At 37.5% G+C, this 24,933-nt stretch overlaps 1 protein-coding gene across 3 annotated transcripts in view; it reads left to right on the top strand.

Moving 5' to 3' along the window:
- The first annotated feature begins 9,898 nt into the window (after positions 1-9,898).
- The window catches only part of LOC306860696 (extracellular sulfatase Sulf-2-like), a 178,221-nt gene continuing 163,186 nt past the window's right edge, over positions 9,899-24,933 (top strand). For 2 of the 3 annotated variants that reach the window (XM_079402523.1, XM_079402521.1), the window contains exon 1: positions 9,899-10,361. The gene's annotated coding sequence lies outside the window, so the exon portion shown is untranslated. The remainder of the gene's footprint in view (positions 10,362-24,933) is intronic. The other variant, XM_079402520.1, reaches the window with a different exon arrangement.

The raw sequence follows: 24,933 nt of genomic DNA, 5'->3' as shown, positions 1-24,933 counted from the left end.
TGTTTGCACGTTTCTGTTCTAATGGATTAATAACAAGTATAAATATTCACGACCAGTCACAAGTTTTTGAACAGTAAGATTTGTAATGTTTTTTTTTTTTTTTTTTTTTAAAAGAAGTCTCTTCTGCTCACCGAGCCTGCATTTATTTGATCCAAAGTACAGCAAATGGTAAAACATTTTAAATACTTTTACTATTTAAAATAACTGTTTTCTATTTTAATATATTTTAAAATGCAATTTATTCCTGTGATTTCAAAGCTGAATTTTTAGCATCATACTCCTGTCACATGATCCTTCAGAAATCATTCTAATTCTCAAAAAAAAAAAAAAAAATTATTATTATGTTGAAAACAGCTGAGTATAATTTTTTTCAGGTTTCTTTGATGTATAGGAAGTTCAGAAGAAGAGCAGTTATCTGGAATACAAATCTTTTGTAACATTATAAATGATCATGTTTGATTTAAAGCATCCTTGGCAAATAAAAGTATTAATTAAATCTAAATAATTTGGGACACAACTTATTATAAATATAAAAATAGAGATCCATTTTTTGTTGCATCAAACTATTTCTATTGATGCTTCTCAATATTTAATGAATTTATATTCAACATTTAATCGACATTCCTTGTTTCATCTGCCCTCTTGGACTTTTTTTTCTGAGTTTGCTGCCTTATATCATTGGAGTGAATGTGATGTAGACCTATAATTTGTCTAAAAGAAGGCATCTTAGGGGCCATTCAGACAGATAGTGATTTTGCTTTGAAAAACTCAAGACGCAGACAGTGGAATGGGAGAAAAATGCAAGGTCTTGAGATGTTTTTTGAAACTTATTTTAACTTGAGCACTGCGGTTTTTGAAATGCCATGTCATCTGGGAGACACAAGTGCAAATGTCAAATACATCCGTCTAGTGCATGTTTACATAGAAAAACAATGGAAAAGTATTGAAATGGAATGGAATAACGCCTTTTGTGTGAACGACCCCTTTGAGACTGTTAATGCCTTAAAATGTTGCCTAAGTAGTCAGTTAACTCGGTTTTTGGAACCGTGAAAAGCAGCACGGTGTGTTCATACTGCTCCAGTCTCAGTGGCAGCGTTATCCTCGTCTCTCAGTCAAATAACACATCAGATTTCAGCCAAAACATTTCCACATTTGATTTTCGTGACTAATCAACCGACTTCCTCCTGTCTGAGACGTGTTTGAGGCTCTCTGAGCGCGTATAATTGAAGGAGAACGCGTGGGCTCGTTTTCTGTGTCTGGGATGCTTATTTGAGAGAACGAGACAGGAACTGAGGATTAATTTGTTTGGAACTCAGTGTACATCTATAATAGAGTGCTGGGATTCACTTATACACACACATTTCTCTTTTCCAGTCCTCTCTATTCCATCATCTCACCTCAGCCGTGTCTTCATAGCTATCTGCCTTATTATTTTCTCTCTCCCTTCAGTGTCTCTCTCTTCTTTTTCTCTGACGTGGTCATGGTAACCTTCTCAATGTCAGGTACACGGTAGTGAAGAAGAAGGTAAAGGCATTTTTTTATGACAGCTCCACCCTATTAACCTTCTCTGAGCAGGGTGTGTGTGATTCAACACACACTCTCTTTCGTTTTCTGACAGAGTTGGCCTTGGTTAACGGTTGTTTTCCCCTTTGTAACAGGTACAGACAGATCGCAGGGAGATGTTTGTCACCGTACGGTTGCAGACTGCTGTCCTTCTTCACTTGCAGTTTATCTCTGCCTAACCAAACCATGCTGTTCTCAGAAGCTCACCACAGCGCAGGTTCCCAGCATATCTCTGACACGAATTCTCTGCAGTTCCTGCCTGAGGAAGAAATCTTGTTCTTTGGGGTCACACTTGAAGTTACATTTCTCTCTCTTACACGTTTTCTTATCCTTCAGTTATTTTAATGTCACATCTCAAAGGCATTAAACTGATTATATTTCTTGTGACGTTCGGCTGCCAAAAGTGCTCCCCTGTGGCAGAGAATGTCAGGAGGGGACTGAAGGGTGTGCCGAAGATGCTTTATTATTTTTAGGTTAATCTTGGAAAGTATTTGGATTAAATTTCTGCTCTGAGTCTTGGCATGTTTATGGGCAAATTCTTCAAATATTTTATTTTATCATGAAAAGATGATAACACATTTGTGCAAATAAATAAATAGTATAAAAATGAATGAATGAATGAACAAACAAATTAATGAATAAATAAATAAATAAAAGGGAAATATTAAATGTGTATTTTTTACTGAAATTATTTATTTTTACTATTAAGTCCCATTTGTTAACATTAGTTATCCATTAACTAATTGTAACCAATGGGATCTGTAAATGTTACCATACTTGTATGTAAATATAAGTATTTAAAAAATGTTTTAAGAAATAATAATTTAAAAATAAAAAAGACTTCATATCGCAATCTCTTTTATTTGCAAAGTTTGGTATCTTGCCAAATTTTGACACACTTTGGGCCTCGAACACTCTTTGGGAGATTTGCTCTCACACAATTATTGTTGTCTGAGAAAACAATGGAGAAAATTAGAGATCACATTTGTCATTTTTCCCCTGTATGCTAATACCTCTTGTTCATACATCTAATTTTCATTTTCATCTCCTGCTATTTATCCCTCCTCCTCACACTCAAATGAAACCCTTTCACTTGTAATCAGCGGCCTCTGAAGTCTTTTTAGCTGAGGTTTCACCTGAGGGTTCAGTATTATATAGTTCTTGGTAGTAATTTGTATGGGATTTTGTATAATTATAATTCATCCTTGTAGATGCAGTTGATTGGACTGGCAGAGCCCAAGCCTGAAGCTATTGGGGCAGAACCTGCTTTGTTTGGCAGTACTGATAATGAATAATGAATATTATGATTAGCCTGCCTTTGGTCCAGAGCTGCCTAAACACACACACACACACACACACACACACAGACACAGTCAACAAGTTATTACAAAAGACTGCACTGGAACAGAAAATGAGGTAAGAAATAACTAAGAGTGATAAGAAGAGCAGTGGCTCACAACGAGGAGGCCAGGGTCCACTAGGGCCCCTCTTTGCCTTTAAAAATATTTAAGTTTATATCAAATATTGTCAAAAGGGCAAAGGGGGATCATGGAGTCAAAAAGGTTGAGAACACTGGTTTAGCAGATTCAAACGATTGAGGGAATGAACATGAAGAGACATGGTTATGGCTGACTTTAATTGATACCGCTTTTCCACTAGGGCTGGTGCCAGAGCTGGAACTGGTGCTCGGCCAAAACCGGCTCACGAGAGAAGAACCCTCTACGTCACCAACATGTGACCGTAATCGCTTTTCTCTTGCGGAAGAAGAGTGTTGATCTCTTCTGTCGACCAGTTCTGAACTGACATATTTATAATTGTTGTGTAAATGTTGTCAATTTACCTGAACTCCGACGGCTCTTAAAAATACTCTTGTTTGAGATGAATCCGTGCCACTTAAACCAATCGGTGTATGACATCAGAGTACCGCGAGTGCAATTCAAAAGCATAAAGAGTCATCTGCTCTCCAATTGCTGTTGCGTTACTTTGATTTCATATGCATTGCAGATCGGTCTGCGCAGAGCTGATGCATCTCAAACAAGCCTAAGGGCTCCTTTCAAGTGGAAGCTCCGCCTACTGACGTCACAGGTTCCCTTGTTCGAGACCAGCAAGGTTTCAGGTCCGGTTTGGGACCAGGATTTTTTTGAGTGGAAAAGCGTGGTCTGGATCCCAATTGGGCTCCGGCTCCGGCTCCGACACTAGCCCCGCTGGAAAAGTGGTATGGGTCTGCATGTCAGAGGTGGGGATTCAGTGACTCTATCATCAGGTTCCATTATTGCACCAGTAAGTGGCATCAAGTGTCTTTAGTCAGTCACTAAATCATACATAAAACTGATTAATTCGAGCCAAACAAACAAACAAATCAAGTGTGTCTTTAGAAATAAGTAAGTGAATCATTTATTCAACTAATCCGTTCAAAACACTGATTCTTTTTGGAAGGAGTCACCTACTGTTGCTCAGTGGTTCTGCTGTTGCTTTGCTAGGAGCTATTTTCGTTGGCAAAGCTAAAATGGACAAACCAATTGGCATTATTGTGTTCATAATGTAAGTTACTCAATATAAAATTCTGTGTTTTTTTTTTAACATGTTTTTGTTTTTATCATCACAGTCTAGCTAAACTGAACTGGCAGATGGTTTGAGGGCTGGTTTACAAAAAAAATGCATTCTTTGCATCTCACCGCACCCCCTTTGAATTGTTTTCTGTATAAATGTACAGGCATCTTGTGCAACGTCTCATACACAATTGATGTCAAATGATGACGGCTCATCAGTCTCAGTTTAGAAACAGGCCACCTAATGTGATGAAGCCGGGGTAGGCATTGCGACCATGGGTTTACAGAAGCGACTGTGTATCATTTGTTGACCGATCTGTTATTTAATTTTTATTTCACAGCACTTGTTATAATAGAGCATTGTATGCAGTGCTTTTTACTATTTACTATTTAACATTTCATTAATAACATTTCATTCTGAAGTGTTAGGAAGACATGGACACAAAACTCCCATTACAGGAGGATGTGTAATCATGGATATGACATGAGCTCTTTTGCACTTAACATCTAAGTATTTAAAGGGATAGTTCATCCAAAAATTTTAATTCTGTCATTAATTACTCACCCTCTTGTCGTCCCAAACCTGTAAGACCTTCGTTCATTTCTGCACACAAATTAAGATATTTTGATGAAATCCAAGAGCTTTCCGACTCTCTATAGACAGAATCAGAATCAGAATGAGCTTTATTGTCAGGTATGTTTACACATACGAGGAATTTGTTTTAGTAACAGTAGCTCCACAGTGCGACAGAATGACAGCGACAGGACAGGACACAGATAGTAAAAAAAAATAAAAAATTTAAATAAAAAATTCAAATAAAATAAATAATGTACAAATATACAAAAATGGACAATGTGCCAAATAGCACAAACACAATATACAAAATAGACAATTCAGTATGTACAGGTATGTTAGGTGCAAATTTGAAATGTAATAAGTATGTGTGTAAAATAAAATAAAAAGTATGATAGTGTTGTGTGTTTCATGTTTATTGTTAAGAGTTCAAGTGTTCATGAGATGGATTGCCTGGATAAGTACAGTTCTTGGAGAGTGGGGAGGGTTGTACCAATGATTCGCTCAGCAGTCCGGACTACCCTCCGTAGTCTTCTGAGGTCAGATTTGGTAGCTGAGCTGAACCAGACAGTTATTGAAGTGCAGAGGATGAATTCAATGATGGAAGAGTAGAACTGTTTCAGCAGCTCCTGTGGCAGATTGAACTTCCTCAGCTGGCGAAGAAAGTACAATCTCTGCTGGGCCTTTTTTCACAATAGAATCAATGTGAATATCCCACTTCAGGTCCTGAGCAATTGTGGTGCCCAGGAACCTGAATGACTCCACTGCAGTCACAGTGCTGTTCATAATGGTGAGTGGGGGGGAGAGCAGGTGCGTTTCTCCTGAAGTCCACAATCATCTCCACAGTTTTGAGCGTGTTAAACTCCAGGTTGTTAAGACTGCACCAGACAGCCAGCTCCTTAACCTCCTGTTTGTAAGCAGACTCGTCACCATCCTGAATGAGGCTGATCAGTGTGGTGTCGTCTTTATAGCAACATCGTTACAATAGTCCATGTGATATAAGTGGTTCAACCTTAATTTTCTGAAGCTACAAGAATACTTTTTGTATGCAAAGAAAACAAAAATAATAACCTTATTCAACAATTTCTTCTCTTGCGGTCAGTCTTCACCGCACGTTCATGAGAGTACCATGACACACGCATGTGGTGCTGCTGATGCAGGAGGATGTGTTTATTTATCATGAGAAGCACTTATATGCTCTTGTGCATTTGTGTATAAGTTTGTATTGCAAGGTTACTGCAGAACACCACATGAATACTGCAATCCAGATTATATGTCTCTCCATAATGTGAATGAATCTAATCTGGATTACAAGAGCTCAGTTTATGGGAGCAAGTAAAGTTCAAGCCACGATCCAGTCCCCCTTGCATGGCATAAACGGCTCTCACGCGACCTGCCTTAAAAGGCTAAAGATTAAATTTAATCCATCCTGCCCATTAGATTGACAGTGGGATTGGTTATAGAGCAAACTCTGATGCTGTGTGCTTTTCACTACACTGCGCTCTGTGGGAAAGCCTATGGTGGTGTCTTTTCCAAATGAATGACTCTTGAACGTGAGGGCCAGGGGATTCCTCAGGTTCCTGCCACTCAGATAGTGATAGATATATGCAACCTTTAGCTTTTGATGCCTCGGCAAGAAGAAGAGAAAAAGGTTGGCACTTTTCTTTATTACCAAGAAAGAATGGGAGGAAACGAGGTTGTGGATAAACAGAAAAAGAGAGAGAGGCAACTTTACTTTGATATGGAAACTATTTGTCTACTCTTCCTCCCTCCATGCTTTCATTTGCCTTCATCTGTCCTATTCTCCCTTCATCATCCTCTTATTTTCTTCTGTACTGTTTTTTTTTTTCTATTACAGGACATTCAAATACCAACCTTGAATTTTCCAGGGAGAAGAAAGTTCTTTTTAAAGTTTCTACGATGCTGCTTTTCCACCTGTTCAGTGGCTCTCAGTAGGCCAGCCTACAAAAAAGTGCAAATTTACACACACACACACACACAAACAAGTTACGTTTCCATTCTTGCTGCTAACATAATTGACATCTGGTGGTGCAACGTTTTGAAGAGAGATGTGCTTTCACTTTTCTCTAAGCAATCTTACCGTGCGTTCACACCGCCGCTGGCAAGAGAGTCAAAATTTGCTCTGGCCGCCCTCCCAACAATGCTGTAGAAAGATTAATTGACGATCGAACGCTTGGTCTTTTATTTAAAGGAGCCGCAAAGGAATCAAGCATGTTGATCTTGTGCAGACTGTAGACAAGTAGGGTATAAGTTAACCTCATGAAATATTTTAAATGTGAAAGTAAGAAATTGATCGATGGAAGGAACTTAACAATTATAGTTACATATTTGCTAACGAAATAAACCAAACCAAAAAAAAAAAACTTGTGCATTTTTTTATGTTCATGGTCAAGTGCTAGTCTAATTTCAACATTTCAACAAGTTTATAGGAGATGTTTACTAGCCTTGGTCTTTAATTAACTTTAACACTTTAATTTGTGTGCAGCCTACTTTACAAACTGTCCTGGTTGAAGTGTAGCCTAAATGCAACCGGTCAAATCGGTGTTGTTTTGATCAAATGAATTGCATTCCCGCTGAAAAACAAGCGTTCTAGCATAAAAATGCGTGGGAACTAATGTGGTCGGACCAAAGTTTACAGGACTGCGTTTTCTGGAATCCTCTCAAGCAGAGGACTTCTACATTCCGATTGGTTGCCGCCCAACTGCGTCATAGCTCATTACCATTAAGTTGACCGGACTTCAACTCTCTTTGACGCCCACACCACGCCGCTACTCGCCGCCGACTCACATTCAATATGAATGACTTCCGACCACTATGACGCTCTCGCCGGTGGTGGTGTGAACGTATGGTTACTGTATGATTTTCACCTTATTTTGCATTGCAAAAGTTAGCTATTTTCTATGGTGGCTCAGTAGTACACAACACCACGAAATCTCCACAAAACAACAAAATTAGCACAACACAATGCTGACTTCAGACAATAGAAACAAGCCGCAACACAATGAAATTAGCACAACACAATGGAAACAAGCCACAACACAACAAAATTAGCAAAACACAACGGAAACAAGCTGCAAAACAAAGGAATAAACACAACACAAAGGATACAAGCCACAACACAATGACATTAGCACGACACACTGAAAATCAAGTCGCAACACAACTAAATTAGCACAACACAATTTGTGAATTTCACTGTGTTATAGAGATTTCGTTGTGTTGTGCACTACTGGACCACCATAATTTTATGTAAATATTCGAGACTTCCATTCATTAGGCTCTGTAGGTAAATAACTAGAAGAATTATAACGTGCGGTATCCGTGCTACAAACCAGTGCATGTCAGAGAATCACCGCAGTCTCCACCAACGACACTCACCAGATCCCAATCCCCTGATTTCTGATCACCGCCACCTGTCAGCACTCATCTGTGTCCCGTGTCTATCTGCTGACAGTGCATTTATGATTATGATATTAAATTAAAATAATCTGATAAGAAACACCAGTTTGCAATATAAAGCAGAACTGTTTTTGTTCAGCTCAAATTACTATAAATCACAATGGAACCTTTCACATTTAAGTTACATGTGGCTGCACCTGCTATATGTCAAAAATATAAAACAGGCAGAAAAATCCTTACATTGAAGGAGGGACCTGAGCTATATTTAGAGACCAGAATATCATTGTCATCCTCCTAGGCCAGTATATAATCACCTAGCAACCACCTGAACACCTCAGCAACCATATTTCAGCAGCCTGGCAACCACTCAGAAGCCCCTAACATTGTGTTGGCTAGTTTTGCAGGGGCAAGCACTACTTGTATTTTCTTCAGTAAATGCAAAAATCTAGTTTCTCTCTTCCGTTTCCCTTGATAACTGAAATCGTTGTTCTATTCCGTTCTTAGTTAAATCTGTAACATGAGGCCTTGGAGGCGGTGGATAACCTTACGGGTTCACCATGTACCATTTATATCATTCTCATAGAACATTCTCTCTCGCCTCGGCGATCTCAGGAATAGAAGGCGGAGGAATGGAAAAGTCGACACAGGCATAAAACACAAAACATCATTGACTCCTTGCACTAGCTCACAGATTTCTTACTCAGGGGTGTCATACCTATGGGCACAGTCGATATTACAGTTTAAAAGCTTGGAGTTAGTCATTTTTTAAAGACGTATAAACTTTTATTCAGCAAGGATGCATTAAATTGATCAAAAGTGACAGTAAAGACATGTTTGACATTATTATGTTACAAAAGATTCTAATAAATGCTGCTCTTTTGAAACCTTCTGTTAATCAAATAATCCTGAAAAAAAATTATCACTGTTTTCACAAAAATATTTAATAATAAGAGGAAATGCTTCTTGAGCAGTAAATCAGAATGATTTCTGAAGGATCATGTGACACTGAAGACTGGAGTAATGATGCGGAAAATTCAGCTTTGCATCACAGGAATAAATTACATTTTACAATATATTAACATAGAAAACAGCTATTTAAACAGCGTTACTGTTTTTACTCTATTTTTGGTCAAATAATAATAAAAAAAAAAATTTAAACATAAAAGAAAATTTAACTTTTGAACGGTAATATATATCTCTAACTTCTTTTCTTACATAAGACATGACCAAAGGAAAAAAAAGGTTTATTTAAATTTTTTGCTATATAAATTCACTCAAAGGTTATTTAATGACAATAGTTTGTTACTTAAGTGTAAGATTTATTAGTTTAGTTGTAAAGAATCAAATCATAACAAAACATGTTTTAATAAAAATAATTAATTAAACTAGTTAATTCAAACGTTTCTTAATTATTATTTTTATTATCAAAGTTAAAAAATATATATTTCATTCAGAATTGGAAGCTGAATTCAAAATCCACCTGGCTTAAAAATGAATGGAAGCACATTTGAATGTGCGTGACACACCTGTCTGTACTAATATAAGTTGTAGGACTTATAAGTGTGTGCGCTTGAAGCTGCTTCTGACACTATTAAGCCCAGAAGGTAGAAGCCACATGAATAACCATGAATACATGCACACCGAAGCCAAGCTTTCCCCTTTCACTCACTCAGTCCACAAGCTCCGCCTGTGCTGCCCTATGTGAGTGTTTGTGTGCTCAGATTGGGTACCAGCAGGCAGCACAGCCTCTCTTTTTCAGTATCTCTCTTTCTTTGCCTCCCCCCTCCTCCTCAGTCGCTCGGCGATTGAGGGAGAATGTGAGTAAAAGAGGCAGGCGTGTTTTAACAGATTGCTCTTGCCGTCCCGATTCAGCCAGCTCACTGCCTCTGGTACAACTCGAGCAGGGAGAGAGAGAGAGAGAGAGAGAGAGAAGGAGAGAGAGAGAGCAAGGTAGTTCAGGAAATTGAAACCGCTTCAGTTCGAACTTTCCTTTTTTTCACTCGTCTCTTTTAAAACGTCCCGTCCAGCCTCTCGCTCTCACTTCTGTGTTGACAGTCACTTGAAAGTTTCACAAACTTCGCAGCAATGCGGTGACCGCCGTGCAACAGGGTGCAGGAAGACTGATATCAGGACAGAAGAGGAAAAAGTGCACCGGGACACTGACCCCCCTCCCGGCTCGCTGGTTGGTTTGGGGTCTCCGCCGCAGGACAGAAGGGGACAAACTGCCACCTGCCTCCCCTGCAGCTGTGTGTGAGGTAGGCTCCTGTGACATGCCCTATTTACCCCCCCCCCCCCCTCTCTCTCTCTCTCTCTCTCTCTCTGCGCATGCGTGGGCGTCTGCTGAGTGAGTGTGAGGAGCGTGTGGGTGAGAGTTCTTCGGTGTGTGTGAGTGAGTTTCTTTTCCTTTTTTCAAGCTACTTTTTTGCTTCTGTCTGTGAAAGTTTTACTTAGTCTTGCGTGAGGTGTTTTAGGAAGCGCGGTCTTCCAGCGCGTGCTGGCTGACAATGGCGTCTTCAGAGCGCATGAGCTATGAGCGGCTTTCTCGCCGGCATGGTATCAAGATCGCGCCTGTAATGAATTGCTCAGTTGAAGACTGCAGTTTAGCGGTCGGACAGATTGTTGGACACGACAGTATAATGTCAGCCTCTCGAATGAATAGCGCTGTGGTGATCTTTTTAGATAACGTTGAGAAAGTAAACAGGGTGGTGGAAAACGGAGTTATTATTCAGGAAACGTTTACTCCAGTAATTCCCTTAGTCCAACCGGCAAAAAAGATAATTTTGTCCAATGTTCCCCCGTTTATAAAAGATGAATTGTTGACAACGGAATTGTCTAGACATGGAAAAATTGTTTCACAAATGAGGAAAGTTCCGCTAGGCTGTAAATCCCCTTTACTTAAACACGTAGTCTCCTTTAGACGACAAGTCTTTATGGTCCTTAAAAGTGAAGTAGAGGATCTAAGTGTGGCACTTAAATTCAAAATTGATGGCTTTGACTATGTTGTGTATGCAAGTTCTGAGACTATGAAATGTTTTAAATGTGGAGCAGAGGGGCACATTCGAAGTTCGTGTCGGGTACAGACCGCGGATAACAGCGCTCATGTAGCGGCTGATGAAGAGGTTGTAGATGCTGTTGTCACTGCTTCGGCTGAATGTGATCAGGTTGAAGGTGCGTCTATTGCGCCAGAGGCAGGAACGAGTTACGCTGGGGGGGGAGAACCTGAGGTGACAAAGGGGGAAACAGTAATAGATTCTGTCAAAGCAGCTAAACGGTTGACTGAAGAAGAAATTAATACAGATTATGTGAGTGATGACGCACTGTTTAAAACACCTCCTGTTAAGAGAAAAAGGAATAAAGCGAAGATGAGGAATGAAAAGTCAAAACAATGGTCTGAAACACAAGTTGATGAATCTGATAATGTTGAAAGTAGTCCTGTTGAAGATTCTGATAGTGAAGCTCTGGACAATAAGAGCAGAAGGAATACATGTGGTGACTATTCTTTTGATAAAGTCAAATCTTTTTTACAAAGATCAAAAAATATGAAAAATGTGCAGGTTACAGATTCTTTTCCTGATCGTAAAATGTTTGTTGATTCTGTTGGGATGTTAATGAGGAGTGAAGGTGAAGAAAAGTTCACCGTTCAAGAAATATATAGATTAAGGAAAATTATTGGTAAATTAAGATCAGAAATTCAGGCAGAGGATGGGTTTGAAACAATGTAGTTTTTCTCTGCTGAAATTTGCCTTGTGTGTAATCCTTCTCTCATTCTTCTTTATGAGTGTGGTGAGAATAGGCTCTCTTAATATGAATGGTGCACGAGATGCTTATAAAAGGGCATTGTTATTTGAATTATTAAGACAAAAGAAAATCGATGTGATGTTTATTCAGGAGACGCACAGTGATGTTTTAAATGAAATTAATTGGAGGAGAGAATGGGAAGGGGTGGTGGTGTGCTCTCACATGAGCTCTTCTAGAGGAGGGGTAGCTGTGCTTTTTTCTAAACATTTCACTCCTGTCTCTTTTGAGGTGAAGCAAGAAATTGCTGGTAGACTAATTTTTGTGCGTGCACAGTTTGAAAAATTTAATGTGGTGTTTATTAATGTATATGCTCCTAATAATGGTAATGAGAGAGTTTGTTTTCTTAATGAGCTTAATGGAATATTGCAGAGTTGTAATTCAGATGAATATGTGTTTTTAGGTGGTGATTTTAACTGTACGGAGAATTGTGTATTAGATCGGAATCACGCTGAGCCCCATGTGGCTTCCAGCCGTGCCATACGCACCTTGATTGAAACTCATAAACTGTGTGATATATGGAGACATTTAAACAGAAATGATAAACAATATACATGGCTGCATACTCGAGAGAATTTTATTTCTTTGGCCAGATTAGATAGACTCTATTGTTTTAAACATCATTTCAATATTGTGAAAAGCTGTGTAATTAGTCCTTCTGGGTTTTCTGATCATGCTATTGTTATTTGTAAAGTGTTTATATCAAATATAAGGTCAAAGAGTGCCTATTGGCATTTCAATGTCTCTTTGTTGAGTGATGCAAAGTTTAAAGAGGTTTTTCACTTTTTTTGGAAGGAATTTAAATTAAAGAAAAGGGGTTTTATGAATTTAAAACAATGGTGGGATGTTGGAAAAGTTGAAACTAAGTTATTATGTCAACAGTATACTTTCAATGTCTCTAAAAATATTACACAAAAAATGAAAGAACTTGAAGAGGAAATTGCAGAGGTGCAAACAAGATTGGAGTCTACTGGAGAACAAAATAGTGTTGATGTTCTTAAGTCCAAAAGGATGTTTCTTGCAGACCTGCTAGGCGTGAAGGCAAAAGGTGCATTGGTCAGGTCACGCTACCAAAATTTAACACAAATGGATGCCCCATCCAAATTCTTTTTTAATTTGGAAAGAAAGAATGGCCAGAGTAGATACATTCACTCGTTGCGATCAGAGAACGGGCGAGAGCTTACAGTGCTGTCTGAAATAAAACAAAGGGCAGTAAGGTTCTATAATGATCTGTATGGGAGTGAATATAAAGATGAGGAAATGTCTGCCAGTTTTTATCAAGGTTTACCGAAGCTTCCAAAAAAGTCAAAGGAAGCATTAGAGAAACCTTTGTGTGCACAAGAGCTATGGAAAGCATTGCAGATTATGGAGAGTGGAAAAGCTCCAGGAATCGATGGGCTCCCAGTCGAGTTTTATAAAGCCTTTTGGGAGGCGTTGGGTGAGGATCTGTTGGATGTTCTCAATGAGAGCATAGCTGAAGGTTTTTTACCAGTGAGCTGTAGGAGAGCTGTGATTACTCTCCTACCCAAGAAAGGCGACCTTCAGGAAATAAAGAACTGGAGACCAGTGAGCCTGTTGTGCTCCGATCTGAAAATCTTTTCAAAGACTCTGGCGAATAGATTAAGAGAAGTGATGGGGAACATTATACATCCTGACCAGACGTATTGTGTGCCTGGTAGGTCTATTTCTGATAACATCTTTCTTGTTCGAGATGTAATAGAGGTTGCTGGTCTTTTGGGCATCAATTTAGGGCTCATCTCCATTGATCAGGAAAAAGCTTTCGATAGGGTTGAGCACCAATATCTTTGGAACACCCTTGATGTTTTTGGTTTTGGCCCAGGCTTTACTGGAGCAATTAAAGTGTTGTACAAAGACATTGAAAGTATGCTAAAAATCAATGGTGGTTTGTCCGCCCCTTTTAGTGTTCACAGGGGCATTAGACAAGGATGTGCACTCTCTGGAATGCTTTACTCCTTAGCAATTGAACCACTATTAAACAAATTACGGTCTAATATAGAAGGCTTACTGCTACCTCATGTTAATCTGCAACATCAGATATCAGCTTATGCTGATGATGTAATGATAATGGTTAAAGGGCAGAATGATATAAATACTCTGGTAAAAATCATTCAAGAGTTTGGGAATGTATCTGCTGCTAAAATAAATTGGAGTAAGAGTGATGCCTTAATTGTTGGAAAATGGGAGAAGGGGCCACCGTTATTACCTGGTGGGTTAACCTGGAAAAAGGGAGGTCTTAAATATCTAGGAGTGTTTATTGGAGATGCTGTCACACAAGAAAAGAATTGGTTTGGGGTGGTTGAAAAAATAGAGGGTAGGTTAAAAAAATGGAAGTGGATCCGTCCACAACTTTCTTTTAGAGGACGTGTGTTAATAATTAACAACTTGGCTGCTTCAACATTGTGGCACAGATTGGTATGTGTAGATCCTCCTTCCGGTCTGCTTTCCAGATTACAAACATTGCTGGTAAACTTTTTTTGGGATCGGCTTCACTGGGTCCCTCAAAGCGTACTTTTCTTGCCTGTGGAAGAAGGAGGTCAAGGTCTGGTGCATCTGTTCAGTAGACTTGGAACTTTTCGCCTGCAGTTTTTCCAGAGACTGCTAACTGGGCCTGAAGATCTGGTTTGGAGGAAAGTGGCTCAGAGCATATTACAGAGGATCGATGGACTTGGACTTGACAGTACTCTGGCATTTACGGATCACAAACAATTGAATTTCAAAGGACTTCCTTCTTTTTATCATGGACTATTTAAAATGTGGGGACTTTTCAGTCTTAGCAGGGTTTGTAAAACAGAGTCATTGTTTTGGTTGCTTGAGGAACCTTTGGTTAAAGGATCTCGCTTTGACTTATCAAATGAGTGTTTGCCAGGTCTTTCATTAAGACTTTGTGGCTCTGGTATGGTAAAGTTAAGGAACTTAATTGATGTGGCTGGACCTCATTTAAGCGATGCTCTTGCACTGGCCGCCATTTTAGGTCAGAGGTCTTCACGCCAAACTGAATTTATTTTAAAAATCTGGAAAAAAAGATTAACAGAGGAAGAATTAATTATGTTACAAAACTTTGCTGATGGACGTTTGATTCCAGATATAAAAGATCCTTTTCCCAAAATTGCAATTTCTCCTGATTTGAGAGGTATGTCTAGCATACTGCTGGATATAGAAGGTCTAAAAGATATGGATCTGAGTCTAGTGGAAGGAAAAGAGCTGTATAAGTGTTTTGTTAAGATCTTAAACAAAGGGGCATTAAACGAGAAGAAAGATACTGTTTGGCGAGAAAAATTTGGTTTACAAGAAGAAGACAAGCCAGTTTGGAGGGTGCTATACAAACCACCATTGAATAAGCAGACTGGTGACCTGCAGTGGCGGATTTTACATGGGGCTATAGCTGTGAATGCCTTTGTCTCTGTTATTAATTCAGATGTTGTTGATAAATGTGTGTTTTGTGGGACAAGAGAGACTGTTTTTCATTGCTTTACAGAATGTTTCAGATTGGGACCAATTTTTGCCTTGTTGAAGGGCTTATTTTTAAGATTTCAGGAAAACTTCTCTCCTAATGCTTTTATTTTAGGATTGAGATATTGCCAAAAGCAGAGAATAAAGTGGCAGCTGATTAACTTTATTGTTGGACAAGCAAAATTAGCAATATATGTCACAAGGAGAAATAGAATTGAAAATAGACCAAATCAAGATGTTGTAATTCTTTTTAAAGCTTTTTTAAAAGCTAGAGTGAGTGTTGAATTTAAGTATTATCAACTAATGAATGATTTGGAGTCGTTTGAATTACAGTGGTGTTTTAATAACATTATTTGTGTTGTAATTGATGGAGATTTAATTTTTGATATGTTGTTAATTTGAGTTTTTGGGTAAATGTTTTGATTTTCTTTGTTTGATTTGTTTTGATTTAAGTTGGTTACTTTGTACTGGTTTTTATGTTTATGTATAATAAAGGTGTATGAAATCTCTCTCTCTCTCTCTCTCTCTTTGCTCAGCTGATGTAACCGCACACTGGGAGTTCTGAAGAACAAGCGTAGCGCGGCGATTTGAGTTCCAGTGTTGCGCTTGCATGCTCTACCTCCCTCTCCCTCTCCCTCTCAGTTCCCCTTCACTTTCTCATTCTTAAAGGAGCAGTTTGCCTGGTGCCTTGGCTTACTGTGCATACAGTGCATGTGTCATTCTTCTGTGTCTATGTGGGAGCATGGGTGTTGTTGTTATTATTAGTTCACTGACAGACAGACAGACTGACTGACTCCAGTGCTTCTGAAAAAAGGGAGGGTCAGAGTTACACCCTGTTCCCTCGACAGACAGTCATGTGTCAGACAGAGAAAACCTGCTCTTGATAAGTTTGAGACATCCTGAGTTCTCTCATGCTTTTAGGTCACCTGTCATCAGAGACACTGAATGATATATATATATATTAGTCAAAGGTTCAGCCACAGCTGTTTATTCTTTATTTAGAATAATAATGAAGTCAGTCAAAACTGTGAAATAACAAATGTGGGAATTATGTGGTAGCAAAAAATGTTCATAAAATCTTATGTTTGAGCTTCTTGAAAGTTCACAACTTTGGTCTAGACTGATTATCACTCATGAGGTGCATCCTGGGACACTTTTTAAACATTATCGAATATATTCTATTCAATAGAATATTATATGAATATTATATTCAAATGTATGTTTAACACTTATTGGCAGCTCACTGTCCACTCAGATCTGTCCCATTCATTGTTTGTTTTTATTTACATGTTTTTTAGAAGTAGACTTATATATAGGCAGTTTATGTTCATCTGCAAAAGTATTTGAAAATATTTTAGCATCAACTTTTGAGTCAAAAAGGGCAGTCGTGGCCTAATGGATAGAGCGTCTGACTTGTAACCCGAGGTTGAGGGTTCGAGTCTCGGGTCCGGCAGGAATTGTAGGTGGGGGGAGTGAATAACAAGTGCTCTCTCCACCTTCAATACCACGATGAAGTGAGACCCTTGAGCAAGGCTCCGAACCCCCAACTGCTCCCCGGGCGCTGCTCCAGGTGTGTGTTCACTACTGTGTGTGTGCACTTGGATGGGTTAAATGCAGAGCACAAATTCAGAGTATGGGTCACCACACTTGGCCACACGTCACTTCAAAATTCGAATTCAAAATGGTAATGAGAAATATATAAATTTGTTTATTTATCAAAAAAGTTGAATAACTTGTTTGCAAAAGCATATATTATACTATATGCAGCTCTATGTTGTCATATTAACAGCCAGTCAGTGTTTCTTACTAATTATTATTTTAAAATAGCTTTTAAAGGAAGACAAATGGTGTTGTTGTTGTTTTAGGTCGGACAAGAAATAAGATTCAGTGACCATCTTATTTGTATATATAAAAAAATTATAATAAAAATGTAATTATTTTTTGTGTGTTTTACTGATTGTATTTAATATATATATATATATATATATATATATATATATATATATATATATATATATATATATATATATAATTTATTTTTATTATTATTATTTTTTTTATTGTTATAATTTAATGAATTATTAGTTCTTTTATAACCCTGCATTAGACTGAATCAAAGTATCTGACTTTTCTTTGAAAAGCACTTCTCAGGGGTATCATTTGTTCAAGAACTGGACTATGCCTGTGTTTTACATTTGTTGTTACATGCAACCAGTAGGAGTGACAGTGAAAAAAAAATGTGTAGTGCACTTATTGTCTTCATATTATTTCATGCCACCTAGTCTCTCTCATGAAATTCAATTCAGATTGCAAACTGGCAACTCAGCTAAATATAATTTATTTTTCCATGGCACTGCAGATTCTGAAAAGCATTCCGGGTAAGGTGCATATCTCATTTTATGCTATGATAAGGACTACTTTAGATTATATCTAGCTAACAAGACTTGCTGAACAAAACCCACTTATTAATTTCTGGGGTTTTTTCAAAGAAAAAGGAAATAACTAAGGAAGCAGAGCCAAGGCTAAACTAAACCATCATCTAATTTAGCTGTCGACTGATGATTTCAGTTTCTAATGAATGTACAAGTGTGTTGGTTGAAGATTAGCGTTCACTTACAAGCAGTCTTTGATAAGTGTGTGTGTAGCAGCAGCAGCAGTCTGAGAGGTGGTGTCTGTGTTTTTACTTTGGCACTGAGATTTTGAGTGCCATGTTGATTTTGGGACTCTGACTGTGGTTAGCCTTCCATGGCCTAGCCAGTGTTTACACTGATTGCTTACATTTGGTTAGTAAATTCCCACGATTTTGACAGGTGGCGAAGCGGGACCAGCAGATTGGGGGCTTTTTGCTTGAGTTCTCTCACTCTATCTTTGTCTCTCCTTCTTTATCTCTCCTTTTCTGCTCTATTTCTCCTCTCCTCCTGCTGTTAACCTCCATGAAGGGGGGTCCTAGGGTTGAAAGGAAGTTGCTGCGCTCACTCAAGTCTAATGTTATGGCCGATGTCAGTGAAATGGAACCGTTTCATAGGTGATTGGCTCTGATGCCCAACTACCTTTCTGCATTTCCCTTTATAGCAGACGGGTTTAAAGAAAGATAGCAGCTTTTTTATGTGGGCAGATGTTTAACTGGCTGAGGATGGTTTTGTTTTATGAACTTCAGCTAATTTCTCAAACTGATAACAAGGAGCCTGGGTAAGATAATTAAAGGTGTTGCTGTTTATGTACGTGTTTTTCTCTTGACACGAAGAGTCTGAATGAAGGGCTAAAGTGAACTAAGACTGGAAAACTGGACCTTTTTATATGAAGAATATATATTTGAAATGAGTACAGCAGTATAATTTTGTTATGGCATTGTTCAGATTTTTATGGCATATCCAACTTGAATTGTTTACAGTCTGATCTGCAATAAAAGTACCACATGAAATCTAATTGTCACAAACCTCATCCAAACCACATCCAAAAGTGGTTTCAAATCTGAATAAAATCTGATTTTTAAATGTTTTTACTTTCTAAACGGTCAGATCAGATTCTAGTTTTTTTTTTTGTTGTTGTTGTTGTTGTTTGGTTGCAATGTACATTACTTAAGAAATTAATGTTTTTTATTAATTAAGACGCATTAAATTGATCAAAAGTGGCATTTCTTAATGCAGTAAATCAGCATATTAGAATGATTTCTGAAGGATCATGTGACAATGAACACTGGAGTAATGATGCTGAAAATTCAGCTTTGCATCACTGGAATAAATTACATTTTAAAATATACTGAAATAAAAAACAGCAGTTTTAAATGGTAAGATTATTTCACAATATTACTGATTTTACTGTATTTTTGATCAATAAATGCAGCCTTGGTGAGCGTAAGGGGTTTCTTCAGAAACATTTAAAAATCTTTTGAATGCTAGTGTATATAGTGTCACAAAGTGCACAAATGTGTAATTTTGGGTCACATGCATTTAATTTGCTCATAATATTGTATAAGTTAAAGAATTAGTGTTTTTGGACGCAGTAAATACATTGTCTTTGTTATGTCTGATGTGCCTTGTGAGTTCAGAAATGACATGAACAGACTTCTTTTTCCACACTGGCTCTCAGTTGTTGTAGATGAGTGTCTAATGGCATCAGGCTTGCGCTCAAGCTGTTACTCTAGGGACCTATGCAGATTTATCATATATTGAATACACTGTGAATAAACAAAGCAGATTTAATCACTTACAGAACAGTCAAAAGATCAGATTTGATAAACAAAGGGGATTATGCACAGTGTGAACAAAGCCAAAGAAATTTTGTTGTTGTATTAAAGTCGTTCATGTAACTGACCTCTGACCTTTCCAGTATTGTGAGACACCATGTGAAATACTGAAACCCTCTTTTTACCCATTTTATAAATCAGGAGTTTGCGAATCCACACAGAATCTTCCGTAGGCTGTTTAATGCTTCTGAATCATTTCTTCTCATTATTCTGGTTGTGTTTTCACTATCACTTTGTCTTTTCTGATTTGGCTCATGATCTTGATCTGAATTCCTCTGTTGCTGGAGGTGGGGCACTGTGTCTAATTGCTCACACAAGCACACTTACTGTAAAAAAGCCACTGACACTATCACACACACATTTTTGAGCAAGTGTGTCCCTCATAAATGTGTTGTAGATGCCAGTGTGCCCCTGTGAACGTGAATCTATCTATCTTGACTTCGTCGCCTCTGGCTCTTCCGTAAAGCTGCTTTGAAACTATATATTGTGAAAAGCATTGCACAAATAAACATGAAATATATGTTTTTAGAATGCAAAAACAAAATTGGCTTTTGGGTCAATGAAGGAATGCACAAAATTACCCAAAATCGTTTAAAACATGTCAGGTTCTTTCAAATGCAGTTTTTATATTCATGTTTGTTTCAAATGGACTTTAGTACCATTTTCAAAAAAACATTTTAATTAAGTGGTGCAACAATGATGTAAAAACAATTAGTCATATTTTCACCGAATACACAAAAACCATTAATTAAAAATATTTTAATAACATTTTCATCTCCCCCTCCCCCCCAATTCATTCTATTTTTATTTCTATTTTTTATTATTATTATTTTTTTTTGCATATCATGGAGTATCAGTTTAACACTTTAATGTCTGTTTTCTTGTGAAATTATATCTGACATACAAAAAAAAAAAAATCACAGACTGTGATGTGTTATAATTACATTTGATCTAAAATTGTGTTCCACATGTTGGTTACCACACTGACTTTGATCAGGCAAAAGTTTTTCTATTCTTATAAATATTTTAGAACAAAACTTATTCATTACATCTTCCTCTTTATTGCCCTCAAGAAATCCAGTCTTCCAAAGACACATTTTCTTCCTTAGGCTCTCATGATGGTTATACTGCTTTGGCATTTTGACAGTATGCCTCAGAGAAACTATAATTTGTACTGCTTGCATTTAATATGTGATACACCAATGTCAGCGGTTCAACATCTGCAACAGGAAGCCATTAGCAACATGTTTATACAGTGTAGATTTACAGTCTACATGTGTGGACCTGCGTCTGTGAAAGATTTCAGGAGATTCCTGCAAAGATTCATGAATAATGCAACATACAATGTCTCCTAAGAGTTTCATTGCTAAAAGTGAGCAAAGCATAGCTGTGTACTGTAACACACTCATGTACTCAGAGCACACCTCAGCAGTGAACACTAACAGCAAAAATATCTTAAATATTTTAAGAGGGAAGACACACAATCAGACTGACGCAAATGGACTTAAATAGGGATTGGAGGTCATCTGAGGGGAAGAATGTGTCACGTTACGTGGAAACAGGGAGAACGCAGGAGGCATGAAATAGCTTCAAATAGTCTTTAATGACAAAACACAGGGATAATCCAACACAGAACAGATTCCAAACTCACAAACATAACTAGTGACCCAACAAAGGAAGACCAAACAAACAGGAACTTAAATGCAAGGGACAATTACAAAACAGGTGCAAGGAATCATGATAAACTAAACGAGGAATAATCAATGAACTTAACAAGAACAGTAAAAAGACCATATAAGGAAAACTTGCAGGATGCATTAATGATACAAAGACAACAAAAAATCATTACTTGAAATAAAATAAACCACAAATAAAGTATATAAAAAAAGGGGAAAAAACTACATATATTTTATGTCAGTGAGTTGCCAAGGCAATATTTCTTATTTTCATTTAGTTTAGCATGATATACTAAATAAAAAAGAATCAAAACTCTGTAGATAAAAAATCCCTAAATAAAATCAAATAAAAAATCACAAAAACACAAAATTACAAACCACTTCATATCTAAAATTAAAATTACAAAACAGAAAATATAAAAATAAAAACTAATATAAAAGTTGAAAAACTACTGTAGTATCTCTACTATAATTGTACTAATATGCAACCTGGACCACAAAACCAGTATAAGAGTCAATGTTTTGAAATTGGGATTTATACATCTTTTGAAAGCTGAAGAAATAAGCTTTCAATTGATGTATGGTTTGTTAGGATTGGACAATATTTGACAGAGATACAACTATTTGAAAATCTGGAATCTGAGGGTGCAAAAAAAAAACTCTAAATATTGAGAAAATCACCTTTAAAGTTGTTCAAATTAAGTTCTTAGCAATGCATATTACTAATCAAAAATTAAGTTTTGATATATTTACGGTTGGAGATTTACAAAATATCTTCATGGAACAAGATCTTTACTTAATATCCTAATGATTTTTGGCATAAAAGAAAAATGGATAATTTTGACCCATACAGTGTATTGTTGGCTATTGCTACAAATACACCCGTGCTTATTAAGACTGGTTTTGTGGTCCAGGGTCACATATAACACTGGGCCTAATAAGATGTTTACCAAAGGCAGCAGCAGCAGTTAAAAAAAGAAGTGTGATTTCTGCCGCTACATTATCCAATAAAGATAAAACTTGCAAGACTTGCAGGGAAATGTAGCTTAATCACGACTTATGTAAAAAATATGCCAGCATAGCATATCTTATGATAGAAGATCTAATCATCTCTGCAGGCATGTGACGTTCCAAATCAGTAAACACTCGCCATTACCCTTTTTATACATGGGCCGGCACAGCTTGCTGCCAGCTCTTGGGTTTGTCCAGGCAGAACAGATCAGGCTTGATCCAGGATTTCAACTTCCGAAAACAGACGATTTCCTGAGTTTTAGGAAATTGGAGTTGTATTCATCTTTGTTAGGTTAACACACAGTGCAGAGGTGAGGGATGATGCCATTTATTTAGTTGTAGCTACAGTGTTTAAAGGCATAGTTCACCGAAAAATGACAATTTTCTTCTGTTGAACACTTTTTTTAAAGAATGTTTGTATAACCAAATAGTTTCTGGAATCCATTGACTTCAAAAAACAATTTTCTCCATACTATGAAACTCAATCAGCAGCTGTTTGGATACCGAACATTATTCAAAAGCATCATCTTTTGTGGTCAAAAAGATGATCAGAAGAATGACATTCCTACAGGTTTGGAAAAACTGTGTGTGTGAGACAAAATTTTCATTTTTGGGGGAACTGTCCCTTTAAAGTAGTATATTCTTAACTATCAGTTGTGTTGCATTTGACTAGATAGGGGTTATCTGTAGTTGTTTGAACATTCTTGATGTTTAAAACTTTTTATTGATACACTCTAAGCTCTTCAGATCAGTGTATTTGTTTCTAAGTTCTGTCACCAGTGCACAGACAGTTTTCTAAAGAACTGGAGAATAACAAGTTCTTTGTTAAAACTAAAAAAGTTCTCCAATGACATCAGACTGGTAAAGCCCTTTGGACCTAATTGGAACCTTTATATGTAAGAGTGTCTTTGAATTCTGTGTCTTTCACTGTTTCTTTAGCGCTTTCTTTGAACGACGGCATAGTTGCCATTAGCAGGTCAACATAAATGTTTTCAAAATGGAACATCAGTCAGGGCTTGGCTTTATGGCACCACTTAGAAAGTCTGTTCCTTGTTTGTTGAAATGTTCCATGCTTGCCACAGGTACGCAGGCATGAAGTTCTCCAGTGCTTCGCTCACTCTCCGCTCCTTATAAACACACACATACAGTACACTCTGTCCATGTAGAAAGCTCCGGGTTATTGGGTGCTTCCTCTCACATGTTTCCACTGGATTGTCCTCTGCTGAGTCAGTAGCTGCATCAATATGCATGCATACTTGCATATAGCAAGTGCTTGTCTTTGCATGTGTATTTCCGTACATATGCTCTTGCTCAGTCTGGCAGTGAGAGAAGGAGAGAGATCTGGCCTTGCCTTAAGCATAGAGTGGGATACACACATCAGCTGTTTGCCTTTGGCCGTTTAGTCCCAACTTCCTTTTTTGCCCAAATGTGTAATTTGTAGTGTGCAAAATAGTGGCAGAAAGGCCAGATGGATCAAATAATAACATTTTATTTAATAAAAATAGATACATTTTAATACATGTACTGGGTACTGAACATATTTTACGAGAGAATTAACTACTTACCCAATGAAGGATGTACCATTCTTCTATGAATTTTTGCAGGCAAAATGTATTCATTTTTATAGGAATCCATGGGATCTGGAATTTCGTGTGAGGAAAAGTTTTCCCCTCATAGATTTTGCAACTGGTTCCCGAGAAATTCCACACAAGTGATCACAATTTATTTAAATGAAACAAAAAATGACAGTATAATATAAAGTATAACATAGAGAATAACATACAATATATTTGAAGATTATTACAAAATATTCAATTATGCAGTGCTTAATGGAAGGTTGCTGCTGATCTCTGTTAATGCAGTTTTTGTTAAGTAACTTCTGATTGGTCGATCTCTCTTCAGGATTATGGGTAGTGTAGTTCTTTTTTTATTTTGAAAGTAAAGTTGAAATTGTGACAGTAATACAGTTTTATTAGTTATGCAGTGTTGTTGGACAAAAAATATTTTTTGCCGCAATTGACCCTTCACTGGGAGTTTGATTGACAGGCGATCCGACCAATCATAGTGCTGAATCTTCCCTTTTTGTCCAACAAACAAACCAGACAGGAGAGTCGATTAACGTTGATAGACTTGAATAAATAAAAAAATAAATGTTGTGTATTGACGTCTTTCCATGGCTGAAACGAGATGATGTTCATTCATGTTTATTTCACACTATAACTAGTAAAGAGGAAGAGATGATCGGTTCATGTGCTGCCTGAACTGAGGTGTTACAGCGATCTGTTGTGACACACTAAAGAGACACAAAACAGTATTTATTGTTTTAATTTCTTACAAAATGACAAAATTTGAAAGGTGAGACTATGTTTCAGACCAATAGTATCCTGCTCTTTCTTGTCTGTCGGTGCGTTGTCAGTTTCCTCTTTGCTTTGCGATGTATTTTTCACTGCGTGAGAACATGATGTGTGGCGTAAGAGCTCCATGGATCGTCAGACATAGGAACAGTAACTAAGGGGGCGGGTCTTTGTAAAGAGTCAATTGTCCAATCACACTGAAGTATTCTGGAAAGCAATGTAAAAAATAGTCAAAGCATCTTAACATTGATACACCTATTGTGATCTGTACTAA

The sequence above is a fragment of the Barbus barbus genome, assembly GCF_936440315.1.
Source record: "Barbus barbus genome assembly, chromosome: 41".
NCBI classification, from domain to species: domain Eukaryota; kingdom Metazoa; phylum Chordata; class Actinopteri; order Cypriniformes; family Cyprinidae; genus Barbus; species Barbus barbus.
Note: the sequence above shows the minus strand (reverse complement) of the source record. Positions and strands in the feature narration are given on the sequence as shown.